At 41.9% G+C, this 6,721-nt stretch overlaps 1 pseudogene; it reads right to left on the bottom strand.

Moving 5' to 3' along the window:
• Positions 1 to 730: 730 nt before the first annotated feature.
• On the bottom strand, positions 731 to 1,250 carry LOC102978121 (glycine cleavage system H protein, mitochondrial-like; annotated as a pseudogene).
• Positions 1,251 to 6,721: the final 5,471 nt, after the last annotated feature.

The following is a 6,721-nucleotide window of genomic DNA, read 5'->3' on the forward strand; positions in this document are numbered from 1 at the left end:
TATATCTTCTTCATGGATCGATCCCTTGATCATTATGTGGTGTCCTTCTTTGTCTCTTGTAATAGTTTTTATTTTAAAGTCTATTTTTTCTGATATGAGAATTGCTACTCCAGCTTTCTTCTGATTTACATTTGCATGGAATATCTTTTTCCATTCCCTCACTTTCAGTCTAAATTAAGTTTTAATTAAGAAGTTGAATATTTTATTATTAAACTCTTTCTTATTTTCCTGCAAGGCTGTTGCTTCACTGTATGAAAATAGCACCCGCAAACACAGTATACTGCAAAATTAAGATAGTAATGTTCTGTATTGGACACTACACAACTAACAAACTTTTCTCCACTGCCAGTTATTTCCAGTGGGAAGATCGTTGAGTATTTTGACCCAAATCCAGGGATGGCTGTAAGCAAGTTACAAAATCATAGAAGGCTTAAGATAGCAATCTTATCCTTGAATTACATAATTTTTATAACTAGTTTTACCACAGATAATTTCAGGAATTCTGAATATTATAACTGGAGACTAGCCTAAAAATCATAGGGTGTTGTCGAAAAGATGCATAGTGTTTATCTGAAGTCATTAGGAGGTTAAGGGGTATTTTCTTCAGGAAACATTGTTGCAAGTAGTTTCTTTTGCTAAAAATTGCTTTTTAAAAATCTATCCACCACTAATTTAAGACAACTATGCTAGATTAAGTTGTTTCAGACTAGTTTATTTAGGGGTTCCATTTTCACTCCTCAATAGATTGCATGTATTTCTCATACACTCCTTCACTCATTAGTTCATCTAGTTCTGAAGGGTTACTGAGTGTCATCTTTATCAGCCAACCATCTTCATAACAAGATTTGTTGACAAGTCCTGGATTTTCTGCTAGAGCTTCATTAATTTCAGTTACTTCTGATAGAGGAGAATAGAGTTCACTACTAGCTTTCACACTTTCCAAAGTGCCAAATTTCTCTTGTTTGTTCAATTTTGTCTCAACTTCAGGCAGACTACAGTAAACAACAACTCCTAAAGCTTCCTCTGCAAAATTGCTGATTCCCACTGTTCCAACACTGTTTTCTGTTGGTACCCATTCATGTTTGTCTGTGAATTTATGCACCAACACCAGAGCGGGGCCGGTGCGCCGAGTCCAGAGGGCGCACGCCCACTGTCCCCAGGGCCGCAGCGGTCAGGGGCGCACTGGGCACAGAGATGGCCCGCAGCCTACAGACCACAGCCTGCATGCTCCGCGCCACTGGCAGCGCCATGTTCACAGTAAGAATTAGCTTTTCTAAAGTTACGGTGCTTTTGCCGGAACCCTGAAGGTTCAATAATGTTATTTTTGCACAGCCTGAGATAAGATATAATAGATTCTGGTTTTGCAATAGTCATGTGGGAGAGAAGGAAAAAATAATGGGTCTCTATTGATTTGTCTGCCACTGCCTCCTCTGGGCAGTGAGCTAGGGGCATCCTGTCCCACCTCCAACTCCGTCCACTTGGTTCTCCACAAGTTGCTGTGTTTTTCAAAAAATCCCTTGCCCAGACTTAAGGACATTATTCTAGGAATGGATCCCTAAACATTTGGGATTAAGAATCAAGTTAGCCTTGCTCTAATGCCAGAACTGCAAGATGAAAACCTTGAAAATTTTGAGCAACTGGTTTTCTTGGTGTAGAGTAAACCAGTGGTCGGTAAGAGAAAACATGCTGGCAGGAAAAGAGAAGCAAAAAAGAGGGACAAAGATGTGATAGGAGATCCCTAGTTAAGGCCTCATTTATTCTGTCCTTAAGTTCTCTGAGACTTCTACCCCGCTTTCCTTATGCCCCTTTTTGTTTAAGCTACTTGGACTTGGGTTTCTGACACCAGAGACTGGAAGGTTCCCAACTAGGATATAAAACATGTAAGACCTATCTCGTATTGCAAAACGGGTTTGTTTAAATTATTATATACAGGAGTGATCAAGACGGCAGAATAGTAGGACGTGAAGCTCACACCCTCTCACAAACACAACAAAAATACACCTACATGTGGAACATTTCTCACAGAATACCTACTGAACTCTGGCAGAAGACCTCAGACTACTGAAAGGGCAAGAAAATCTCCACATAACTGAGTAGGAAACAAGAAAAAAAAAAAAGGCGAGAGAGAAATCGGGATGGGACCTGCAGCCCGGGGAGGAAGCTGTGAAAGAGGAAAGGTTCATGCACCCTGGGAAGCCCCCTCTCCCTGGCAGGGAGATCAGCCAGGACAGAGGGGTAGCTTCAGAGCCTCAAAAGAAAGCACAGAAGCCAGTTGTGGCAGCCGGAGCAGAGGGAGAACTGCACAGTCAGTGCCGCCACCCTGCACTCCCCAGGCTGATGCGTGTGTCCGCCAGTGCTGGCAGGGGCTGGGTGCTGGAACTCAGGCTTCGGAGATCAGAACCAAGGAGAGGACTGTGGGTGGCTGTGTGGAGACAGACGCAGGGGGCTGGAATTCAGTGCGACTTCAGGAGGGGGTGTACATAGAGGAAGCCTGGGCCACCTTAGAGGCCAGGTGCCACTGTTTTGGGGGGGGGTGCCCGAGGGGAGTGGCAGGACCTGGATTGTAGCCTTTTTCCCTGTGTGTGCACTCACAGAGAGGAGGACACTGGCTTCACAGGCTCCAGGGGCAATGGCAGACCCCTGCCACCTCCCTCCGAAACCCCGGGAGCAGTCTCAGGCCACTGACACTGCCCCCCTGGATGCCAGGAGTGGTCACGGGCCCCTGCCACCTCCCTCCCAGACTCCAGGAGTGGTTGCAAGCCATGTTCACATGCTTAGCGTGTCCCAGGGGCATGCCTGAGCTGCCTGCCACTGCCAAGAGCCCCAAGACTGGGCACCAGCCACCGCATCTGCACACCCCCTATCAAGGGGATAATGACCAGCACACACTGAGGAAAGAGGTGACAGGCATCCATACTAAAAACAGCCCTCACATCAAATATATTGAACTCACACAAGCTACACAGGGATGATCCCACATATAAATAGCCCTCCAAGACCACAGTAGATAAATGTTTCTCCTAAATTCACAGAGTAAGAGAAATATAAGTAAAATGAAGAAACAGAGGACCGACTCCCAGTTAAAAGACCAAGAGCACTCCCCTGAAAGAACTGACAATGAAGCAGACCTCTTCAGTCTAATAGAAACCAATTTCAAAAAAGGAGATAATGAGAATACTGAAGGAATTAAGAAAGGCTATCAACAGAAATGCAGAGTACTGTAAAAAGGAACTAGAAACTATAAAGAGGAACCAAGAAAAATTAGAAAACTCATTTGCAGAGACAAAAGCTGAGCTAAAGGCAATAAATAGCAGAATGAATAATGCTGAAGAACAAATAAGTGACCTGGAATATAGAATAATGGAAATCACCGAATCAGGACAGCAGACAGAAAGCCAAATTAAAAAAAAAAATGAAAGCAATATAAGACACCTATGGGATAATATAAAGCATGCCAACCTACACATAATAGCAATTCCAGAAGGGAAGAAAGAGAAAAAGGGATCCAAAATGTATCCTAAGAAATTATAGCTGAAAATTTCCCAAACCTAAAAAAGGAAACAGATATCCAGGTACAGGAAGCATAGAGGGTCTCAAACAAGATAAACCCCAAACAGACCTACAACAAAACATATTATAATAAAAATGGCAAAAGTTAAGATAAAGAGAGGATTTTAAAGGTAGCAAGAGAAAAACACAGTTAATTACAAGGGAACCCCCATAAAGCTATCAGCTGATTTCTCTACAGAAACACTGCAGGCCAGAAGGGAGTGGCAAGATATATTCAAAGTCCTGAAAGGCAAAAATCTGCAACCTAGGATACTCTACCCAGCAAGATTATCACTTAGGATAGAAGGAGAGATAAAAAAAATTTCTCAGACAAGCAAAAACTAAATTAATACAGTAATACTAAACCTATCCTAAAGGAAATATTAAAAACTCTTCTCCAAAGAGAAAAGAAGTAAGATTCTATAGGAAAGAGAAAATTACAGTTGGAAATCACTTAAATAAGCCAGTACACAGATTTCTTTTTTTTTTTTTTTTGGCGGTACGTGGGCCTCTCACTGTAGTGGCCTCTCCCATTGCGGAGCACAGTCTCCGGACGCACAGGCTCAGTGGCCATGGCTCACAGGCCTAGCCACTCCACGGCCTGTGGGATCTTCCCGGACCGGGACACGAACCCGTGTCCCCTGCATCAACAGGCGGACTCTCAACCACTGCACCACCAGGGAAGCCCCAGATTTTTTAAATCAAAAACTTTTCTGTGAAAGTGATGATAGCCACAATGAACAGCAGAAAGATGAACCTGAAGATGTAAAAGATGACATCAAAATCATAAAATGTGGGAGAGGAGAGTAAAAAAATGTAGTTTTTTGTTTTTGTTTTTCCTAGAAAGTGTTTGAGCCTATACGACTACCAGTCTAAGGTAAATAGATATAGGAGGGGGTTAACAACTTGAAAAACAGAGTAACCACAAATCAAAAACAGACAATAGAGTCACAGAAACCAAAAAGAAGAGAACATAAGTATAATACAAAAGAAAATCATCAAGCCACAAAAGGAAAAACAAAAAGAAAAGGAAAGGGACAAAGAAGAAATATAAAATCAATAGGAAAACAAGGTTGAAAATGGCAATAAATACATATCTATGAATAATTACCCTAAATGTCAATGGAGTAAATGCTCCAATCAAAAGACAGAGTGGCAGATTGGATTTAAAAAACAAGAGCCTACAATATACTGTCTACAAAAGACACACTTTAGGGCAAAGGACACACACAGATTGAAAGTGAGGGCACGGAAATAGATATTTCATGCAAACGGAAATGACAAGAAAGCAGGGGTGATGATACTCATATCAGACAAAATAGACCTTAAAACAAAGGTTATAAAGAAAGATAAAGAAGGACACTATATAATGATAAAAGGATCAAAACAAGAAGAGGATTTTACACTCATCAACATACATGCACCTAATATAGGAGCACCCAAATACATAAAACAAATACTAACAGACATAAATGGAGAAATTTACAGGGATACAATAATAGTAGGAGACTTTAACACCCCACTCACATCAATGGACAGATCTTCCAGTTAAAGAATCAATAAAGCAAAAGAAATACAAAACAATGCAATAGAACAGTTAGACTTAATTGATATTTTCAGGACATTACATCCATAAATATCAGAATACACATTCTTTTCAAGTGTACATGGAACATTCCCTAGGATTGACCACATACTAGGGCACAAAACAAGCCTTAACAAATTTAAGAGGATACAAGTTATTTCAAGTATCTTTTCTGACCACAACAGTATGAAACTAGAAATCCACCACAGAAAGAAAAATGAGAAAAAAACTACTACATGGAGACTAAACAACATGCTACTAAAAAAACCAATGGGTCAACAATGAAATCAAAAAAGAAATTTAAAAATACTTTGAGAAAAATGACAATGAAAACACAAACGAGAAGAGAGAAGATGCCGGAAGAGTAGGACGAGGAGATCACCTTCCTCCTCAAAAATACATCAGAAATACATCTACACGTGGAACTGCTCCTATAGAACACCCACTGAACGCTGGTAGAAACCTCAGACCTCCCAAAAGGCAAGAAACACCCCACGTACCTGGCCGTGTGGATTAAAGGCTCTTGGTGCTCCAGCCAGGGGTCAGGGCTGTGTCTCTGAGGTGGGAGAACCAACTTCAGGACACTGGTCCACAAGAGACCTCCCAGTTCCATGCAATATCAAATGGCAAAAATCTCCCAGAGATCTCCATCTCAACACCAAGACCAAGCTTCACTCAATGACCAGCAATGTACAGCACTGGACACCCTATGCCCAACAAATAGCAAGACAGGACTACAGCCCCATCCATTAGCAGAGAGGCTGTCTAAAATAATAATAAGGCTACCAACATCCCAAAACACACCACCAGATGTGGACATGCCCACCAGAAAGACAGAATCCAGCCTCATCCACCACAACAGAGGCACTAGTCCCCCAACCAGGAAACCTACTCAACCCACTGAACCAACCTTAGCCACTGGGGACAGTCACCAAAAACAACGGGAACTATGAACCTGCAGCCTGCAAAAAGGAGACTCCAAACACAGTAAGCAAAATGAAAAGACAGAAGAACACACAGCAGATGAAGGAGCAAGATAAAAACCCACCAGACCTAAAAAATGAAGAGGAAATAGACAGTCTACCTGAAAAAGAATTCAGAATAATGATAGTAAAGATGATCCAAAATCTTGGAAATAGAATAGACAAATTGCAAGAAATATTTAACAAGGACCTTACAGAAATAAAGAGCAGGCAAACAATGATGAGCAACACAATAAATGAAACTAAAAATACTCTAGATGGGATCAATAGCAGAATAACTGAGGCTGAAGAACGGATAAGTGACCTGGAAGATAAAATAGTGGAAATAACTACTGCAGAGCAGAATAAAGAAAAAAGAATGAAAAGAACTGAGGACAGGGCTTCCCTGGTGGCGCAGTGGTTGGGAGTCCGCCTGCCGATGCAGGAAATACGGGTTTGTGCCCTGGTCCGGGGAGATCCCACATGCCGTGGAGTGGCTGGGCCCGTGGGCCTTGGCTACTGGGCCGGCGTGTCTGGAGCCTGTGCTCCACAACGGGAGAGACCAAAACAGTGAGCGGCCCGCAAACCACAAAAAATAAAACAAAACAAAACAAAACTATATATA

Source organism: Physeter macrocephalus, chromosome 1 (genome assembly GCF_002837175.3).
Source record: "Physeter macrocephalus isolate SW-GA chromosome 1, ASM283717v5, whole genome shotgun sequence".
NCBI lineage: Eukaryota > Metazoa > Chordata > Mammalia > Artiodactyla > Physeteridae > Physeter > Physeter macrocephalus.